Below are 23,375 nucleotides of genomic sequence, written 5' to 3' on the forward strand. Positions count from 1 at the left end.
GTCGTAGGAAGCTTTCCTATGGCAGATTTCTGACCCCTATTTTTGCCCATTTTGAAATACCTTTTTCTGGCAAATCTCCCAAAGACAGAGCTTCATCAGTTTTTTCAATAGCTTATTTTGAAAGAAAGAACCTAAAATTTTTTGATGGTCATTGGTGCTATAAGGAAACTGTGGCCGAGTCTAGAAGAAAAAACTTGCATGAAACCCCTGTCACTCCTAGAACTCCCCGTGATCAGTCAGGCTATGTTTCTCCTTTCACCATTCATCCTAGGAAGTCTGCCAGTAAGTCCTTCTCTTCCAACTCTGAGGTCATCTCCTTGCTTGAAGACCTCAAACAGCATGTTATGCTTCTTGAAGATGGTCTCATGATGACCATGACCTCTGACCAACAATCCTCTTTCCTTGAAAAAAGGAACCTTCTTGTGCCCCCTATACCTGAGACCAATGAGACTGCTCATCAGAAAGAACCAAGACCTGAGCCTACAAGGCCAACTACTGGTACTGAGACCACACCAGCTTCCAGCTCTCAGCCCAAGGATAAAGGCAAGGCTCCAGTAACTGAGGAAGCATATGAAGATGATGATGAAGAAACTGAGGAAGAAGAGGACCCTGAACAGTTTCGTCTGACCAGGAGGAGGCCTGGATCATCTAAAATCACCATCTAGGCACTACTAGGTCACTGCACCATAATCTAGGACTATAGTTCATCTTTTGCACTGCAAAACTTTCCGTACGTTATGTACTAAGTGTTGTACACCGGTTTGTACAACTGGATATTATCTACTGTTATGAATGTCTGTTATGGATAGTTGTTTGTTTTGGAATTTACTGAATGAATGTGTTTGTTATGAATGATTTCAGATTGTGCTGAACATGAATGGATTTTGCTGATATTATCTGATTATCTGTGTTATCCAAATGCGTGCTATTGTTAATGTTTCTGTTGGATCATACTGATGTTATCTGATACTCAAAACTGTTGGTATCAAAACTGCCACTCACTTTTGTGATGACAAAAAGGGGGAGAATTGGTTTAGCACTGATGGCATAAAGCAACTAGTTAGGGGGAGTCAGTTTCAGGGGGAGTTACTAATGGTACTGATGGTGTAGATTGCGTTTTTTTCTGTATACTCATGTACTTCGTTAGGGGGAGCTATTATTGTTATTTTTTGCTCTATCCAAGTGTTTTGTCATCATCAAAAACGGGGAGATTGTTTATCTCAATATTTTGATGATTACAAAACAAATGGATATTACTAATACTTTTTGAAGAAACCCTTTTCAGAAATGACACTAAACAGGTCTGTGGACTTAAAGCAAAAAGGAAGATAAAAAAGGATGAAAAGTGCTGAGTAAGTTGCCGGACGCACAAAAGGAGAGTATCGGACGTCCGACATCCGTTGAGTATCTTCGGACGTGTGAAGAGCTCAGACTCGGACGTCCGAAGAAGACAAGCTGAGGCTTCTACAACCACTGATCACGATCGGACGCTCAACACCTGAGTATCGGACGTCCGACAAGCGTTGCTGCACTTCGGACGCAACACATTGAACCCATCGGCCGTCCGAAGGAATTGAAGAGGAAATTCCAAGTGTGCATCTTACTCTCGGACGCATGGTGATAGGGGATCGGACGTCCTAAGAGATTCAAGAAAACTTCCAGAACTCATTGATCTCATTCGGACGCATAAAAACTGACTATCGGACGTCCGACAGCACCAACGGCTAGTTGACTCTTCAGTCGCCTTCTACCCGTTGACAGCATTAATTGAAGAATTTTCTGGTCTCCTATAGAAAGAACAAAGTCAACCACCTCAGAATAACTTTGCACATCAAGTCTACATCAGATAGTGAGTGATTCAAGTGTTAGAATACTCCAAAGGAACATTTGTACTCTTTGCTTGTGCAATTTTCTTGTAGCTTTTCAAGTGTGACTCAGCTTCTTCAATAGTGTAGCATTGTGAGGGTTTTCAGAGTGTGTAAAACTTCCTTGCTTGACCAAGTGTGGTTTGGGGCAAGAAGGAAGTGATCCTTCCTTTGTACACAAGAAATTGGTTGCAAGACTGTTCAACTTGAAGTAGCTGATTATATAAAGTTTTGTTCAAACTCAAGTGGAGTTTGAAGTCTGGTTTGTTTTTCTACTTTCATTTACAGCTTTACTATATAATCTGCTCACATTCTCATCTCACGAACATCTGTATTTTCTTATAATCTGATCCATTGAGTGGTCTTTGAGAAAAGCAGGGTAGGCTTGAAAAAAGAGTGACCTATATTTCAGCTGATTTTTTGAAAACCTAATTCACCCCCTCTTAGGTTGTCTTCGATCCTTACAGAAGCAACCGACCTACTTTTCTCTTAATATCTCAACAATACAATTCTTGAACCAATATTATGTTAGTAGTGTTTTAGAAATTTTCATATTATTATTTAGTAGTGTTTTAGTCAAGTTAGTGTTTTAATAATTGTATTGGAATTAAATTATGGTAGTTTTATTGTTTAGAAATTAGTATTTTATTAAGAAATTTCTTATGGGTGTAAAACTTGTTTATCAAACCATCTAGTATATAAATAGGGTATCATATTATTGTATTTAGTTGAGAAGACTAAACTTTAAGAGTTTTGTCGTTATGTGTGATTAATAATAGATTGTTAACAATTATTCCTCATCTCCCACACATACTTGCGTGTTTGTAAATTGTCTCTTCATATATATTGATTTTGTGATACATATCTCCCCCTACACATACTTGTATGTATGTAAATTGCCTTCCCATATATATTGATTTTATGAAATATATCTGTTATATGTTTTTTGGTAAATTTTTTGGGTTGTACATCAAAAAGATGACATTGAGAAAATCACTGTAGCATGAGACCTTGAAACTCATCCCTGCCATATTTTACTACCGCCTTTAACGCTGCAATTCATGAAAGAGAAGCCTGAATTCTCGCTTATTGAATTCCGCGCCTACATTGTGATGGCTCCACTAATACCACTTGAAACTTCTTTTGCTACTAAATTTATCACGTAATTCTTGTAAAATGATATTCCATTTCCAATTATGAAATCGATGGATCCTTAGACGAACAAATTTCGAAATAGTGCCTTCCACTATCGTCATAAAGGATATCTTTTGCCCCATAAAATCCACACTCATAAAATGCAGCTTTGTCACCGAAAATTCTCAGTGCCACAGTCTGTGCTCCGACTGCACCAGGGGATGGAGGAGGAGCTGTGTTCTGAAAGCTAATATTATAAGTTACTAAATTGGTAGATAAAATGGCAGTTGTATAGCTGAATGGAGTTCCTCCAGTCGAATTAGCAGTGTCATTCTAAGCAATCATTGTCTATAAATAGCCCTGACCTTGTATTAATAAGTTTTTCTTATTTACACTAACCGTCACTTTCTCCCTGTACGTGCCTGAATCAATTATGATAAGTGTCCAAGTTGGGTTTAAATCAGGAACAACATCCACTGCCTTCTGTACATTGCTGAAATTTTTGAATGAAATTTTTTGAGTTCTACTTCTGGTATCAGAGTTCTAGATTCAAGAAATTGAACTTAGGGTGCCTTTGAACATTTAACATTTGTCCCGATTACAAGATTTATAGTGGATATTTTTCACTGTCAGAGTTAGTATAAAAATTATAGTTGTTTTTCGTTGTCAGAGTTAGAGCATAAAAATTGTAGCGAAGAAATTTGTTGATCAAGTTAGACAAGAAGGATGGTCATGAAATGTCTAGCTTGTGAGGATTGGATCATAAGATTTGTCTGCAAGATTTGTCAAATTGATTGTGGCTGTGAAGATAAGGATTCAAGAAAAATTCTATCAGTTGAATTGCGGTTATGAAAATCATAAAGTGAATTGTCAATAAGTTGATATCAAATTAGGCGACGAAAACATCCTATCCAGAAGCATGGATTATTTCACAAGTGGAAAATAAATTGCGCGATGAGATTGATAAGTATATATTTTACGTGTTTTTACTGTGTTTTATTAATTAGTTTTGGTGTGTTTTATCTAATTTTATAGCTAATGCACTAGCTTTATAGTGAAAATATGCATTTTATGGTTTGGAGTGTAAAATTTGCATATCTATGGATTTTAATGGTGAAAATTTCATGTTTTTGTAGGTTTAAGAATTCAATCATCAAATGACATGATTTGACAAGATAATTCGATGATTGATGATGGTTTAAAGAGATAAAAAGAAGTTATGAAGTGCAAAAGAGGAAATGCAATCAAGAATGAAGGAAGCAAGTTTCACAGCTTTGACACATTATGGTGTTCTGGCTATATCTCGAAATACAAGAATTGGATTGAGGTGATTCTTGAACCATTTTGAAGCTAAGAGATAGATATACATTTGGTATGAAGACATCGAAATCCAGTTCAGTCGTTTTCCTTGTCAAAATGTCAAAATACAGAAGTACAACTCTATTATCACAAGCTAAAATAGAGATCTGATCAGTTGATGGTATTTTGATCATATCTCGGTCCAAAGAGCTCCAAATTGATGATTCTTGAGGCATTGGAAAGCTAACTCAAAGGGCTCAACTTTTATGTTTTGCACAAGAGCTAGTTCAGCCTTCATCATCAAGAAAAAACAGTTGAATCGATGCCAAATATACAGAAGTGAAAACACGACTTCATGAATACGTGGCTTGTAGTCGCGTATTCTCACCTGATTGTTGCAACTTGCTCATCAACTTGCTCTGTTTTCATACAAATTTTCTACCTCAATTCCATCTATCAATCTCGGGTGTATCTGATCAAGAAAAGGTTGGAAAGTTTGTGAGACAACTCATGGAAAGATTCAAGAGTAAAAAATGACAACTTTAACAACTCATTTGATTCTTGAATTCCTCTATAAATAGAGGCCTTTGGAAACATTTTAAAAACTTTAGAAGGCTAGAGAAACTCCAACAAAATATAGACTTTCACTAGAGTTTCCTTAGTTCATTAGTTAGAGTAGTATAGTGTAGGTAGTGTAGTGTTTCCTTCTTGTATTTGTAGCTAAACTTAGATGAAGTTGAGGATGAAGATGGAGAGCATGGAGTTCAAGTGACATGAGTGACATTTCTCCTATCACTTTATTTCTTGTATTGCATCTTATGTTTAGTTATAATACAAATATGGATCTTTCTTTCATTTTCTTCATGTTTAGTTAAAGTTTATGCCTATAGTTATGGTTGAACTTACTATATCTAATTTATGATGTTGACTTGGTTATTTGATGATATTATATTGAACAAGTTATTTATCACTTTTGCTTTTCTAATCATGATTAACCGGCCATTAATTGTGATAATCTAAAGGTGTTAAGTTTGCAATAAAAATTGAAATTAAACACAAGTTCAAGGAAGTGATAAACCTAGGGAGTACATTCACAAAAGTAGAGGTACACCTATATGGTTTAATGACTTGTTTCATGTAATTTCATAGAAGAAATGACTTTGTAGTTAATTCATAACCACGAGAGTAGGTATAATTTATCTACAAGTATAGTTGATTCACTACGAGAGTAGGTTTCACATATATCAGGAAATTATGCCATAACTAGCCAAGATAATAGCATTCACTTAACCGGTAATGCCACTTGCAAAAGTAGTAAGGAATTTCATATCTCTAAGAGTTTTCTAGTGTTATCTTCATTAATTTTATAGTTATGGTTGTCTAGATAATAAAGGAGTTCGAAAACCACCGGTAGTTGCAATCTTCCCTGTAGGATCGATACCTAATACCCTTGTGCTCAATAAACGATTCGTATACTTACGAAAAAATCGTGTGTGGGGTATTTAGGATTTATAAATATAAAATTTGATTGTGAATGAACAAATTGTATATGTATACCCCGCGCACGTCAAGTTTTTGGCGCCGTTGCGGGGGAAGATTTGTCAATATCGGTGCTAAGAGCAACTTTATTAATTTAGACATTTTTATTTATTTTTCTTGTTTTTGTTGTGTCTAGTATCTTCTTAGTTGTATTTTGTGTGTTGTTGAGTCTTTATTTGTATGTTTTTTATATGTGTCGAGTCAACTATTCTCTTTGACTAAACTTGTTTTTAAGTTACTTTAAAGACATGTTTAGAGATTCAAGGAGAGTAGAAAACTTGAGGAGACAATGCATGAGAGATGGAAGATCGATAATGGATGGTTATCACGTGCAAAACTCCTTGAATAGAGATAATCAAGAAATTACTAATAGTATGTCTTTTGAAGATGGTTTAAGGTGTTTAAAGTTTAAATTTGATGTTATAATGTTAAAATTCAAATGGACACCATTATGAATATGCTTGAGCAAAAGAGGAATATTAATGCTTTTAATTCTTATTATTTGATTTGTGACTTGTGTGGAGGTTATCATACTATTCATACATGTAGACAAACACAAAATGTGGATTATTATGGTGAATTTGGGCATTACAATTCTTGTTTTGATCAATATGGTCCTAATCGGGGCAATTTGTATGCTTATGGTTTGGATAATCAATGTATTTATAGTGATTCTCCATGTTTTTATGATTATCCACCGGAATGTGTCCAATATGAACCTAAACCATCTTGAGAATTGGCAATAGAAAGGTTAGTTAATCCACATTCACCTTTGGAATTAGAAAGTGGACCATTAGCTAACCATTCTAAGCCATCTTCGGAATTAGTTATAGAAATGCTAGCAAATGTAACCTCTGACCGTTTTGATAGGGTTGAGGAAAGATTAGATGAATTAATTTCTCACTTTGGTAGAATACAAGACCAATTATATGTTTTGTGTGAAGTTATTTCTTCTAATGATATGCAAAATGACTCTAACATGAATGATGGGAATGTTGTATGTGAAAATGGATTATATTTTGATCAAAACGATGAATCCAATTTGAGTTTCAATGATGACATGTCCATTTTACAAGATAATATCTTTGAAACTACCTTTGAACCTCAAGAGATGAGTATTAAAGACTCATTTTTCACCCCTCTTGAGGAATGTATTGAGAGTACAGGTTTTAAAGGTATTATTCTCCAAGAAAGCCAAGCGGACGTTCCTTTGGTGAGTTCTCAAGTGATACACATTCAAGGTAATGTCTATGAATCACTTGATATAGGTAAGCTTCTTCCACCTCTCATATCTTCAGAACATGTGGCTTTTGCTATAAAGCCACCTTTTAATGATCCACCATAACCTAAAATGGTGGATTATTCATTAACAAAGCCTCCTTGAAAAATGAGGCAAAATAGTCGAGCCAACGACTATAAACAAAAGCGCTTGTTGAGAGGCAACCCAAAGTTTGTTTAAATTTATGTTATTTTGGTGTGATTTTATGTTTAAATTATGAGTTTGAGTTATTTTGTTGTTTTTCTTTTGTAGGTATTGGAAATAGAGGCAAAAGTGATCAAATGAGGTGGAAAAGGCGAAATTCGATCAAGGAACTCAACCTCTCAATTTGAGTAAATGTTGTTTTTGATTCATTAGAAGGGGGTAAAATGCATGTTTTGATTGTTTTACATGTGCGTGTATTGAATATTTTGGCAAATGAATGATCTAAAATTCATTTTAAGTAATTAGAGTAAAAGCACAATTTTTGAAAAGTTAATAAATTTCTGCAGAAAAATTGCAGCATGAAGAAAACGAGAGCTCAGCAATATGTGACTTGAAGTCGCATATTCAATTCTGTGAAAACAAAGAAGAAAACGCGGCTACCAAAATGAGACTCCAAGTCGTGTTTTCATAAGCCGCGTATTCGATCTTGAGTTTTTTCAATTGAAAACGCGAAGTTCCAAAACGCGACTTTTAGCTCGCGTTTTGAAGTCGCGTTTTTAGGATTTCTCTTTTAAAATGAAAACGCAGGTTCATCTCCTTTTTCTTCTTCCTTTTCACCTCACATACACTCATAGACATTTCATCAATCTCCTCTTATACACCATTTTCTTGCAAGAAATCATCTAATAAACATCATTTGACCTTCATAGAGTTTTTATAACCGATTAGAATTCGCATAAAACATCTCAAAAATTGGATTAAGGCTAGGGCTAATAGTTTCTATCCAAATCTATTGGAGGTCAATTGGGGTGACTTTCATAGGGTTTTTGCACCATTTGCATCACCAAACATCACTCTACCAATTTGCGGTAACTTTCTTCAACTTAATTTGGTACTTCAAATTCACCATTTGCATATCTTATGAGTATATTGATACACTTTGGATGGTGAATAGGTGATGTTATTGGTTGATGTATATAAGTTTCATTATGCTTATTTAACATCTCTTAGCATGTTTAGATGATCAAATGCGGGAATGTGATGATCTATGCAATATTTCACTTAATGCACATTCTTACTTTATGATCAATATAGTATTTGCTCTTGGAATGTTGTTAAGCATAATTGGACGTTTTCAATTGCTCAAATATGACTTGTTTATGGTGCTTACATGTACACATTCATTATATGGTGACATTTTAGCCAATTTGATTGCTTATTCTTCATATAGGGCATGATTGGATGATAAATTTTGAATATGTGAAGAATGTAGCAATTTTGGTGACATTTTAGGGGTAAAATTGAACATGTGCATAATGTATGTTCTTAGATTGTATTTTACTCCTAATCTTGTTATTATATGGTGATGTTATAATTACCTAGAGAAGGAAACATGCTTATACTTCATATTCTAGGTAATAAATGTGATGATAGTGCTAAATGCTTAAGGTGTTTGGAAAATGTGGTGTGCTAATGTGAGAGACTTTGGCACAGAGTTATCTGCAAAATATTCTTCATACCTTTGTCGTTTTTTGCATTCTTGACCTTACTTAGTTTATTTGCCATTTTGTAGTTTAGGTTTCTATTACTAATGGATACAAATGGAACTCATGAAGTTGTGGAGAGAAGTGGACAATGGCTCATGCACTTCATGCTTTGACACTTCAATTGCAACAATAGGGAAGTATTACTTTCTTTATCTTGGTTTCCCTTTTTACACATTGAGCACAATGTGCATGTTAAGTGTGGGGGGGGGGGGAGAATTGAGATGATATGCATCGGTTGTGATTGACTTGTGTTTGAAATGATTTGGACTTGATATTAGGAATATTTCTTGTGCTTCAATTTGTTCAATCTTGAGGTTGTTGGCAGGGAATTTAGTCCATTTATAAGGAAAAACTCTGCCAAAATTTTTTCAAAATCTTGTCCAAAATTGCAAAATGCCCCAAAAAGTTTCAAATTTTTTCACTTTTGTCCAATGATTGGACGGTTGAGATTTACTCAACCCAATACAATGAATGGCTATGATTGAAGGTGCAACAAGTTCCATACCTTTAGTAATTCAAATTCCTTCTGGTTTTGAGATAAATATATGTGGTTTGGAAACTTCTTTTCTTATTTAACTTAGGAATGTCTATTATGTGATTATAATTTATATATTTATAGGAAATTTTATTTTGTAAAGTAGAGAAAATTATGCCTACATTTTGCATGTTTGATAAAATTTCTTCTCTTTACTTGATTTTATAAGTTAAGTGATTAATATGGTCAATAAGTACAATACCCTTCTCATGATTATTCTTTTGTGGGAATGTTATTATCTTTGCTTTGAAAAAAAAAAGAACAAAATTTGTTCTACTCCAATGTTTCTTGTGTTTAGTAACCGGGAGTCTTCATCTAAAAATGTCGACTTTCGTGTAAAACGATACTTGAATTAAGAGTAGGCAAGGAAACTTGAGGATATGAAGTGTTGAGTAACCGGCGATCTTTATCTAAAAATATTGATCTAAGTTGACTATATTATATGAATAAATTCCTCTCTAAGTTGAATAAGAAGATGATCATCGGATTATATAGCATTTTATTGACCATATGAGTTACTTGTTTGTGAAATTCTGTAAGGATGAGAAATTGACTTGAACTTGTTATAATGTGGTATAATTGGCTCTCCTTTACTTGATATTATGAGTACTTGAACTTAATTGAGTGATTGCATAATTGTTATTTACCTTGTTTTTGAGGAAATGAAATTGAATGGTGCACATATGTTTATTTTCAAAATTTTGAATCATTGTTAGTTTGTATTTCTTATTGCTTGAGGACAAGCAATGGTTCAAGTGTGGGGTATTTGATAAGTGTCTATTTTATGTGTTTTTAATGTGGTTTATTAATTAGTTTTTGGTGTGTTTTATTTAGTTTTATAGCTAATGAACTAGGTTTATAGTGAAAATATGCATTTTATAGTTTGGAGTGTAAAAATTGCATTTTTATGGATTTTAATGGTAAAAACTTCATGTTTTTGTAGGTTTAAGAATTCAATCATCAAATGGCATGATTTGACAAGATAATTGGATGATCGATGATGGTTTAAAGTGATAAAAAGAAGATATGAAGTGCAAAAGAGGAAATGCAATCTAGAACGAAGGAAGCAAGTTTCACAGCTTCGACACATTATGGTATTCCAGCTATATCTTGAGTTACAAGTATTGGATTGAAATGATTCTTGAACTATTTTGAAGCTAAGAGATAGATATACATTTGGTATGAAGACATTGAAGTCTAGTTCAGTCGTTTTCCTTGTCAAAATGTCAAAATACAGAAGTGCAACTCTGTTGTCACAAGATGAAACAGATCTCTGATCAGTTGATGGTATTTTGATCATATCTCAGTCCAAAGAGCTCCAAATGGGATGATTCTTGAGGCATGGAAAGGACTACAACTTTTATAGTTTGCACAAGAGATAGTTCAGCTTTCATCATCAAGAAAAAAGCAGTTGAATCGATGCCAAATATACAAAACTGAAAACACGACTTCATGAATACATGGCTTGTAGTCGCGTATTCTCAATTCGTGTATTCTCACCTGATTGTTGCAACTTGCTCATCAACTTGCTCTACTTTCATACAACTTTTCCAACTCAATCTCAGCTGTATCTGATCAAGAAAAGGTTGGAAAGTTGGAAAGACAACTCATGGAAGATTCAAGAGTAAAAAATGACAACTTTAACAACTCATTTGACTCTTGAATTCCTCTATAAATAGAGGCCTTTGGAGAACATTTCAAAAACTTTGGAAGGCTAGAGAAACTTCACCAAAATTTAGACCTTCACTAGAGTTCTCTTAGTTCATTAGTTAGAGTAGTATAGTGTAGGTAGTGTAGTGTTTCCTTCTTGTATTTGTAGCTAAACTTAGATGAAGTTGAGGATGAAGATGGAGAGCATGGAGTTCAAGTGACATGGGTGATATTTCTCTTATCACTTTATTTCTTGTATTGTATCTTATGTTTAGTTATAATACAAATATGGATCTTTCATTCATTTTCTTCATGTTTAGTTAAAGTTTATGCCTAGAATTATGGTTGAACTTACTATATCTAGTTTATGATGTTTACTTGGTTATTTGATGATATTATGTTGAGCAAGTTATTTATCACTTTTGTTTTTCTAATCATGGTTAATCGGGCATTAATTGTGATAATTTAAAGGTGTTAAGTTTGCAATGAAAATTGAAATTTAACACTAGTTCAAGAAAATGATAAACATAGGAAGTACACTCACGAGAGTAGAGGTGCACCTATATGGCTTTAGTGGCTTGCTTCATGTAATTTCATAGAAGAAATGACTTTGTAGTTAATTCATAACCATGAGAATAAGTATGGTTTATCGACAAGTATAGTTGATTCACTACGAGAGAAGGTTTCACATATATTAGAAAATTACGTCATAACTAGTCAAGATCACTTAACCTGTAGTAAGGAATTCCATATCTTTAGGAGTTTTCTAGTGTTATTTTCATTAATTTTATGTTTATGGTAGTTTAGATAATAAAGGAGTTCGAAAACCACCGGTTGTTGCAATCTTCCTTGTGGAATCGATGCCTAATACCTGACAAATGTCGAGTCTGTGCAATAATAATAAAAACCTAACTACCTCTAAAAGCAGTCAATAATCAATTCAGGTACTAGAGTAGGGACTCTAGATGTACAATGGGTTACTTGATTCACCCTGGTTCCGAAGAGTTTGCTTAATCTGATATATCTGAATTAATTAAGTGACAAACTTTACTAACTAGTAGACAGTAGCAAGCAGGGTCGTTTCCTTAGGGACTAGGGAAAAATTCGTTTCTTCTTAAACTAAGACAAACGGGGGTTTTGAGAATTAAATGCTAATGAATTGCTAACTAAATAAATTAACTGTGAAAATTAATTAATTGAGAAAAATAATTGGAAAAACTCTAGCCAAGGGTACACTTTAGAAATGGTTCAGGCAACTGATCATCGATTCACATATAATTCCAATATTTATTAATATGTTGGTTATAGCTATCATACACGCGATAAACAACCAGATTTTCCTTATTTTTTCGATAGTCAAGGTACGACCGTTAACTATTTCTCTAACCAAGAAATAACCCTAGGTACGACCATAGAATTTATTTTTTAGATTGCATTACGAATTAGAAAAGCCCAACGCTAACTAACAAACATGCTACGAGGGTTTGTTTAAGTTAGATCGTATGTTTTCCTGACATAAATTCAATTATGTCAGTTGCTACCGGGACGAAAGTAATCGAATAATTACGGATTCAACTACCCCCAATTGCAAATAGACTACGTGAATAATTAAATACTGCACAACTATTCAATCATACACAATAGTTATAACAATTAAAAGCAGAAAACATACAAATACCAATAAATGAAGGAAATAGTTAAAATAATTTAGATCTCACAGTTATTATTGAACCAAATCTTTAGTTATCCCCTTGACTAGAAATAGGAAGTTAGTTCTCCATTAATGGAGAACAAGCCACACAAAACAATTGAGAAACGCCGTCAATTCTTGTCTCTCGAAATCGGTCAATACAGCAAGAAAGAACAAGAAATATCGTTGCCTTCTTTTGTCTCTAGCAAAAGCATAAAGAGAGTCTGATGTCTCTCCAATTCAGTCAAAAAGAAGAAATAGAACAAGTCAACAATTGTGGCTTTTTCATTTGTTTTTCTCCAAGTTTTGCCAAGAAGCCTCAAAAATCAAAGACAAGAATAATGTACAAAATACTTCTCTGCTTTTTTAGCCTCCAAAAGAAACGGTGCCTAAAATCTCTCACCTTTCCTACTTTTTCTCCTAATTAATTGGTATCCAAATACCAATTACTTCCTAAACAACAATCCTTTTACAATTTAGCTTCTTCAGCGTTTGCTTTCTTTTGGAGTGACCCCACTGATTTCCCAATTTGTAGCCAGCTACTTAACTCATTTTTTTGAAGCTTCTCACGTGCGAATAATCCCGAGAATCCAGCCTTGAAGGTTGGAGTTAGGCGTGGGCACGCCTAACTGTCCGGAAGTCTTCTGAAATGTTGATTTTCAGCACCTTTTTTTCACCACTTCCTGCAATTAACACCAAACACAAAATCTGAGTAGAATCCACCAAATAGAGCGACATTTAGTCCAAACAACTATTAATATTAGTGAAATAACCCACTAAAATACACCCTATCAATCTCCTCCATACCTAAACTATGCTTGTCTTCAAGCATAATTAACTTCAAAGTGCAATTAAGATACCAGACAATTCACAGTAGTTCATACCAATAACGGTATTCAAAATTCCCCAATAACTTCATCAAAATCAGAATATACCAAACTGACAATTCTCACATTTAATATGCACTCATTCACTCCAAAGTATATAATAGGATGGCTGTCAAATCAACACAACAGAATGACATTTCCATAAGTTTGCTCATATATCACATCTCCACCACTTAACTATGAATTAAATGCACAAATCAAAGGGAGTTCACAAGGTTGTAGTGAGGCTCGGGTGAAGGGGTAGGATAAAAAGGATTTTAAGGGTATAAAAATGTCAAAAAAATGCCCGAAAATTCATTGCACAGGTTCTTGCGAATTTGTACCTCCAAGGCATCTCAACAACCCAACAAATGAAGTAATAGTCGGCACTTGTCACAAATATTTTGATTTCAACTTCTTTTTTTTTTATATATTTATTTTCTTTCTTTTTTTTTCTTTTGTTGCTTTTTGCTTTTTTTCTCTTTTTTTTCTTTGAATACCAACACCATAGAAATCAACTTCACTTGTCATACTTGCATTTCTGATTCACTGCCTTTCAAATAATATCCAACTCCCATGCAATGGAATCAAAGCATTTTTTCAACTCAAGGTATAAAGAGAAAGCCTAAAAAGAAGGTTTTTCAGCTAACAATTAAGGTATCAAACGAAGAAAAGGGGTTAAAGGCTCAACTTGGCTTACTAAAGGTAGATAAGATAAAAGTAGGTTTGTGAGCAAGTAAAAAATGGTTCAATCCTAGGTGCCCTCATCATTTTAATGCATCAAATTCAATTAAATATGGTCATAACATGCATAACCGAGCAAGTTCTAGAATGACAAACCATGTGCAATAACCACTCAACAAACGAAAAAAATAAGCCCAAAAATCTCACAAGTGGTCAAAATTATGTCAAGTTCAACATATTCATCAATTAACTCATCATCGAGAAAAGTAAAAGACCCCATGGCATAAACTTACTACTCATACTCGTATCTCAATTACATTCATCAGTGTTTAAATCAAAGAACTACTAAGGAAAAGAAAATGCAAATCAAACAACTAAAAGCATAACTAATCCTTCCCTACACCTAAACGTTACATTGCCCTCAATGTAAGCAAATAAAGATAAAAAATAGAGGTAATGGGGCAACAACACTTCCCTATACACAGACGAGGGTAGAAAAGGACTAAGATTCGGGAGGAAAGGGTGGGCGGAAACCCACGTGGGTGAAGTACTAAGCCAAGTTCTGCGCCATTCCAGACACCTGGCGCTCGATCCGCTCCAATCTAGAATCCATGTGATGCAGCTGGAAGCAGAGGTCAGAAGACTGTCAGTCAGCAGAAGAAGACGGCTGAGGTACAGAAGAGGAAGGCCCATGGGTGTCAGTGGAAGGACCGCCAGTCTCAGAAATGGCAGATTTGGAAGCTTTGCGCCTAGGAGGAAATCTGGATCGGCCCCGGGGGAATGAACTGGAAGACACCATTGACCTGTTGCACTAGACCCATCTTTTCCAAACAAACTAAATCAAGAGATTCCATAGTACAAGCCAAATGCAGATTATGATTAGTCAAATCCAAAACCTCAAGATTTATAGCCAATTGAGTGATAAAAGAACCTAGAATTAACGACTTATTTTTCTTGCTTAAGACAGTTCGGAGGTGAGAAGCAAACCAACAACCCAAATTGACCTTAATCTCAGCAACTGTACACCAAATAAAAAAAACTCGGGTTTGGTCAAAGTACCCGAACTATCTTTCCTACTTGAGAAGCTATAAGCCATAAAATGGTGTAAATAGCGAAAAATGGGGTTCCTAAGAAAAGAGACTTTAGGCTGGCTAGGATCATAAGATTGAGTGTCAACGGACAAGTCTTTCCAATAGCCAGTGTTATGGGAGAAAAAGAGCTCAGTGTATTCGCAGGCACTTGCCATATATTCATCAGTTTGGGAATAAGGAATGTCAATAAAACCAAGAGCCAAATTAAATTTAGTGATGGACTGTTTGAACTCCCTACCCATCAATCTAAACCGAACCACCTCAGAAATCGTAACAGAGAATTCATCAGGAACATTGAACTAGAAAGTGGCATAGAATTCCCAAATTAACTCAATGAAAGCAGGTAAAACAATAGAAGCATAATTTGTCCAACCTATGGCGGTTAACTTCCTAGTGACTTCATCCCTAATGTTTAAAAGATCGAGTGTGGGGCCGTAGATGAATTTACAAAGAATAATTTTTCTTATACAAGCAGTGGCATACTGTTCCTTATCAGCAGCCCCGGTGAAGGACAAATGTCCACCGAAGTGGACCAGAGAGGAGAGGTGAACCTCCATATTCCTCCCAAGGCGGGTCCAAAGGCCTTCTGAAACAGTCGCTTTGGGAAGGTCAACTCAAAGGGACAGTGGGTTGGGGGTGGAGGTAGATGGTCTATTCCTACTTTTATCTTTTGTTTTAACCATTTGACACCAGTAAACAGGACCAGAGCTACGTACAAACACTAAAAATAAGTCAACTGGCCGCCAATTAAACAAAGGGTCCCCAATCACAGCTCCAAATACCGACAACTAAAGAAATAGACAAACCAGAAAACACAACATTTAACGATACTACCCCCACACACAGGAAACATACAAAGACTAATTAAACAGAAAAAAAACACAACAAAACTCCCCAAAAACAACGATTTTAATGCAAGATTAAACAAATAGTCAGACGTGGTCAAAGACAAAATCACAGCACCCCAAATAAGCACAAATTAACTATCATCATCTAAAAATTAAAAATCTATTCTCAGCTAAAAGTAACAGAAAATTAGAGAAAGAAGGGGCTTGAGGTAAGACCAGGCAGTGGAGAAGACGGTGAAGCAGCGGCGATGGCAATGGAGGTGGAGACGGTGCCACGCGTGGGAGACACGCGCTTTGACAGCGGGCAGGCGCGCGACCAGGTGCGCTGAGGCTCGCTGGGCAGCGTGCGTGGTTGGTGTTGGCAAGCCTGGATGCGTTGGAGCGCGCTGATTGCGCTTGGGCATGCGCTGGAGCGCCTAACTGCGCATTGTCTATGTGCGATGGCAGAGAAGAGGCACGTGCGGCGCGCGCTGGCGGACAAGAGGGTTGGTCGCGATCGCGGTTGCCGCCGCTGGTTGGAGCTGGACGCGCGCTGGAGGAAGGCGAGGCGGACGTGCGACGGCGGGGAGAGGGGAAGAAGAAGAAAAGGAAGAAAAATAAAGAAAAAGAAGAAGGAAAAGAAAGAAGAAAGAAAAAAGAAAGAGAAGAAAGAAGAAAGAAGGGCAACGGGTTTTCTTCTCTTTTTTTTTTCTTTTTTTTTTGGAACATAAGTGAGGGCAATTCCATCTTTTCACCCTTTTTTTTTAAAAGAACCCTTGTGTTAGGCTGGGCACGCCTAACTGCCTACGAGTCTTCTGACCAATCACCAGGTGGTCACGCTTAACTACTAGAGAGTTTTCTGACTAATCTTCAGAAATTGAGTTTCTTAAGTGTGACAACCTGGCGTGGGCACGCTTAACTCATGGAGAGTTTTCTGCTCGCAGACGTGAATTGCCTTCCTTAAGCATGACCACTTAGCGTGGGCATGTCTAACTATTAGGTAGTCTTCTGTCTGCTTAATTAAAACTTTCTTAGGCATGACCACTTAGCGTGGGCACATCTAACTGCCAACTTCCTACCACAAAAACAAAAACTCACTAAATGCAACTAACAATTAACAAAAATTCGAGAAACATAAAAAAACTATAACAAATAGCCTTGGATTGCCTCCCAAGCAGCACCTTTGTTTAACGTACTTGGCTAGACTTGGTCGAAACTCTCAAGCGGGATAAATTGGATCCTCTAGTTGTATGAATTTGACTTCCTCAATGGGGAACCCTTCATAGTAAGGTTTGAGATGATAACCATTCACCACGAACTTCTTCTCCATCTTCAAACTTTGAATCTCCACTACACCATAATGAAAAACATTAGAAATGATAAATAGACTAATCCAACGAGAACGCAACTTACCGGGAAAAGTTTAAGTCTCGAGTGATACTATAGGACTTTTTGTCCCACTACAAATGATTTTCTTGAGACTTGTTGATCATTAAAAATTTTGTTCTTCTCCATGTAAATCATTGCATTCTTGTATGCCTCATTCCTAATCTCTTCCAGCTCCTGTAGCTACAATTTTTTATGGACCCCCACTTCCTTAAGATTCATATTGCATTGTTTCACTGCCCATAATGCCCTATGCTCGAACTCCACTAGAAGATGGCAAGCCTTACCGAAAACTAGTCTATACGGGGACATCCCAATCTGCATCTTATACGCGATGCTGTAAGCCCATAGGGCATCTTCCAATTTCAAGCACCAATTCTTTCTATCAGGACGCACCATTTTCTCCAAGATTAACTTGATCTCCCTATTTGACACTTCAGCTTGACCATTTGACACTTCAGTTTAAAGTATTTACAACCCAAGTAAAATCAATTCTAGTCGGGTGTTAGCGCGAGTATAATTGCAAAATCCAAAAACTAGACTACGCTAGTCTGTACAAATCTTACGCCTCACTCGTACCCCCTGTAAGAAAAACAAATGGCGTGGAATGGCTAAAAGGCCAGTGAGGTTTCAAATAGCAAGTTGACCATTATTTAAAAGTATAAATATCACGTAGCAAAATAGCAAGCATAACAAGTTCATGAAAGTGAGTAATAACACTTCAAATAGCAAATGTCAATCTCATCACAATAGCCGTTCAATGGCTCAAAACCATCCAAGTACAACACAAGTATAATAATCCGATCGGAAATCAAGTTTTGAAGGCAAAAGGCTAAATGGCAGATTCGACATCTTATAACATTTTGGTCACAATTAGAGTTATATTTATCAGATTGGTGTGAATTTTATACCGTTTAAAAGATAAGACAAAGGGCTAAAACTTTTATAAAGACCACTCAATCCAGTTCACAATTGATCTAGGTCAAAAGTACATATTACAAAACCAGAAGGTCCTTATCAGTATGGTTGTCAGTACTATATTCAAATGACAACAACTCAGGCTATACAATTCCGTTTGAGGTGTTTTCAAATGCATTGGAAAGCTGAAACATAGGGCTAAAAGTTTTATGTTTTGGCTAAAGGCTAATTTGATACGGATCAAGATTAAAAAATGCAGCCAGAATGATGAAATGTCAAAACTGGCCGCAAAACTATACCTATGGCAGTCATGGGTATTTTTGTCATTTCACGTGATACAGTGCTCGGATTGTACTGAAATTTTACAGACAACTATAAAACATCATTTTCTAACTTTCATGTTTTAATTTAAGCCCAATTCGGCCTCCATCATGCACGAATAGAACTAGTCAGAACAGAGCATTTGAAATCCTTAAATATGGAATTTAATGCATTCAAGGTGTAAACTTCACATTTCTAGCTTGAACCACTACTTCAACTTCCTATACAAGATTATATGTGAGGACTCGCAAATTTCTTATATTTTTTTTCTCTCAAAAATGCCTTTTATTTGGAAAGTATTATTTATTAAGCCTTACTACCCCATCGTTCCACAATAAGTGCGGATAAACCTAGAAAGTAGGGTTTCACTCTTCGTTTTCAAGATTGGAGCAAAATTAGGGTTTTCGCGATTTTTCGCCGGATGAATTTTCAGTATGGAGCAAGGATCAAATTTGGTGATTAAAAGTGACTTTTAGGTGAGAAATAATATGTGATTAGGGGCAATGATATAAGGTTAGTGAATAGGAAGAAAAAACCCTAGTACATGTGTTTTTAAGAAAAATGGTGCGAACCGACGGGTACCGTGCACTACCGATTGAACGCACCACTTGACCACCACTTTCTTACCATACAAGCTCATTAATACTTGAGCAAAATATCTTCTCATTTGCCGGCTAGTTTGACCGAAACTTAGGGTTAAAAATAGCAAGGAAAAGAAAGAGAAAAATGAAAGGTGGTGGTGGCGACACTTGTCGCCACCTAAGGGTTTCTTGACCAAGAGATGGTCTTCCTTCTTATCCCAATTTTTGGTCCTTTTCCTTCATTATTTCTGCTGCTTGGCTGAACAAGAGAGGAGAGAAAGAGAGAGCAAGAAACAACTTCCTTCTTCTTGATTTTAGCCATCCAAGTGAGGAATTAAACTTCTAAACCGATTAAAGTGTTAGTTGTGGGCTTGAGAAGCTAGGGGAAACAAGAATTCCAAGAGGAGGTGAAATATTACTCTTGCAAGCTTCAATTGTTGAGGTATAAGGCTAAACCATGGCTTTGGTTCTTTTATTGTGGTTTAAGTTGTTGCATCATGCATGATTGTGGTTGGATTAGTAGTGAAACAAGTTGTTATGATGATTTAAAGGTGATATATGTGAGTTAGGGTTGAGGTACTTGCTGCCTATACTTGCTATATGGATGAGATATGTGGTATCTAAGCTTATATAAGTGGTTTTAGTGATGATTAGAGCAAGAAATCAAGAAAGGTTGCATTGAAAACAAAAATTCCAGATTTCTGGAAAAATTTCCCCTCTTTCTGTCCGGTTTTATTGCATCATGTTAGAGGCCGAATTAGCCTTAGGTTAAAACATAAAAGTTGTAGAGAATGGTATTTTATAGTTGTCTACAAAATTTCAACTCAATCGGAGGAATGTAACCTGTGAAAAGACCAAAATACCCTCGCTATTCTAGGTTACATTCCAGAGTTCCACGTGGACAGTTTAGTCTTTTTGGTTGTGTTTATTCACTATAATCCGTTTGGATTTAGCCATTTTCCAAAACATGAAAATTTTAGTACCCTGTTTTAGCTTTTCAACGCCACAAAGAACGTCTTAAACGAACCTCGGTAGACTGAGATATGGTCATTTGAATGCAGTACGGTTGATTAGCCGAATAGTTGGAACTAGGTTATATGAATTGGGAATTTGATTAGGTTACACTGACAATTAGACTAAGTGCTCTTCATGAAAATTGTAGGCCTTCGTCTTAGCTTCGAATTGGTATAAGTTTCACTTCAATCTGATAAGCGTAGCCTTAGATGTGCCTATTCCGTAAAAACCCGTCAAATCTGTCTTCTATAAGCTTTGTTTCCGCACTTGATATTAGCTTAATTTTTGTTCTTGTATTGTTTTAAGCCTATGGAATGGCTATTGAACTGACTTTGAGTTATGAATAACTTTGGGTTGGATTGAGTAAGAAAATGAAGCCTAAATGGCTGGAAATTAGGAAAATGCAAAGGGCATGTTGCCCAAATTTACGCTCAAGGACTATAGAAATACACTTGCGACTTGGGTAGAGTTGATATGAATATCACTTGAGCCATCTAGGACTTTGGCTATCTTGGTTCAAGGGTTATACGTTAAAAACCTAGCCGAACTTGTACCCTTGAGGAAAAGACATAATGACCGATGTAAACTCGTTTTCCTTGCACTTTCGACTCACATGTTATTCCAAGTATAATTGCTACAAAACTTACGGTTTGAAAAGCGAGCAAGTGGTTCATGAACGTCTCCCAAATGAATTTCAATTAGTTGATTCTTGTTGAACGAAACGTTTAAGTTTCGAATCTTAGACATGTTTCAAAGTTTTCAAACTGAATTTTTACCGCAGATCTGGACTCCAAACCTGGAGTATAACTGAACGTGAATACTTGAAGCCTTATATTTTGGTGAGTGCTTCCGAATATCCGATTGCACTTGATACATGTGTTTCTTACTTGACTTACATGATTACATGGTGAATGAATGATAGGGCAAGGGTGTACTTTACCGTACTTGCCCTAATATGACTTGTTCTTGTAATTGATTACACTTGACTTGCTATACATGTACATGAGTTATATCCTGCCTGGAATTCCAGAAACCCTGTGGCTAGTTAGTCGAGTCGAGCCGGCAAGGGTCTGGTCGATTAGATAACAAACCCTGGGTAACTAGTAATGGCGAGTGGAGTGTTATCTCCTCGACCAAACGGTATACTCGAGTATTACCACCCGTGTTTCGTGTGGCGTGCGGGCCCGGAGAAGGGGGTTGATCGGTGGACGGAGACTGGCGTGTAGTGGGGTTTTATTTGGACTGGCTATTACTTGAAAGTTGACGGAGTGTCAACTACCAATCAATCGAGCTGGAACGGAGCCAAGACCTGATTTGCTGTATCCTTACATGTGAATGTGAACTTGAAGTTGCTAGACTAGCTAAAATGCTATTTCTCGGATATGACTTGTTTGCTCGCTATTTCACTATTACTCTGCTATCACTTGGTTGTTGGCCAATTTGATATTTAGAACTTCACTGAGTTTTGGCTCACCCCGTTAGTTTTGTTTTCCTTACAGGGGTACGAGCGAGGCGTGAGACGTGTAAAGACTAGCGTAGTCTAGTTGTTTGACTTTGACTTTTTGTCTTGTACTCGCGCTATTCCTCGAACAGAATATTTTGTATTTGGATTGTATACGATTTGAACTAGTTTGGGTATTTTGAGACTCTGTACCTTGACTTCTATCAATGTAAATTATAAGCTTGAATTGTGGATGTTATTTATGATTCATGGATGTGTGTACGTGATTCGAGTGAGCGAGTGAGTGAGTCCTGGCGAGAGCTGGGCAGGCGGTCCGCCGAACCCTTTGGTACACCTTAGAAGGAGGTGGGGTCGTCACAGGTGGTATCAGAGCCTAGGTTGTAAATTGATCTAGGCAGATTGAGTGCTTGATATGATAGGCTAGGGTTTTATTCTTGAGCTTAGCCTTTAGCCTTGTTTTCTACGTGATGTGTACTTACTTTTGCCATGTTACTTGTAAACCTAGGTTATGGCGGGTACTGACGCCTCTGGGAGTGCTGGGCCGTCTCAGCCTGTGCCTATTGACGCACCGATTGAGGTACCTACTGACACGCCTACGGATGCTCCTATCGACGAGCCACATTTGGAGGGGCCTGTTTGCCGCGTGATTACATACCAGGAGGGCCCCGGTGGGCCAGTGCAGTGATGGTCCCCAGCGCGCAAGATCCGGCGCTGCGACTGCTGGAAGACCTACTCCTACCCCGATCGGGTAGTGCTCGCTGTGGACGACGAGCGGAAACGATTGGCTAGCGCTAATCGTAGGTGCCAGACGGAGATTGAGCGTCTCCGGGCTACTCTCCGAGATCAGGGGGCTAGGATCCGAGAGCTGGAGGCCTCGGTATTAGAGGAGCAGCAGCGGACGGATGCTTTCCGCGAGCAGGCTCAGGCGACTTCTGGACGCCTTGTGCGAGTGGTTGCAGATATTAGAGACCGGACTGGACACATCCTGACCGAGTGCGAGGCCCTAGTGGACGATGTGCTCCAGGACTTGGCCAGAGGAGGCCAAGCGCCTGTAGTTCCTGGTGCTCCTGGGGAGGATCCTGAGGAGGACCCGGAGGAGGAGCCGAGTGCATCCTCAGAGTCTGTTGGGTCGGCGTCTAGCCGAACGACCTGTTAGAGTTGAGAGGGTTTCTTTTGTGGGATAGTTAGGAACATAGTAGGACGACACGTTCCCTTTTGTTTTTGACTTTGACGTGTCATGGTGGATGTAAATAAGGCTTCTTTTGTTCTATGTTCCTGGGCTAGTATAGCCTCTGACTTGCCTAGGTTGGCATGTATATATATGACTCGTTTGCTATGTATATAAAGTGTTTGTTTATTACGTGTTTATTTGCCTCTATTTATCCGTTTACTACGTGATATATGAGCCATACCTTACCCTGTTTATATGTTTATAGTTGTTCAACTCTCAAAACATGGAGGATAGAAGAAGTCAAACCCGGAGAGCTAACCGAGAACGCGGTCCTAGTCGAGGCCGTGGGGGTGAACAAGCACAGGAACCGGT

At 37.1% G+C, this 23,375-nt stretch overlaps 1 pseudogene; it reads right to left on the bottom strand.

Annotated features, from left to right (window-relative positions):
* Positions 1-2,835: 2,835 nt before the first annotated feature.
* LOC113719429 (probable pectinesterase 15) lies at positions 2,836-15,880 on the bottom strand (annotated as a pseudogene).
* Between the last annotated feature and the right edge of the window lie 7,495 nt (positions 15,881-23,375).

Source organism: Coffea arabica, chromosome 11c (genome assembly GCF_036785885.1).
Source record: "Coffea arabica cultivar ET-39 chromosome 11c, Coffea Arabica ET-39 HiFi, whole genome shotgun sequence".
Lineage (NCBI taxonomy): Eukaryota > Viridiplantae > Streptophyta > Magnoliopsida > Gentianales > Rubiaceae > Coffea > Coffea arabica.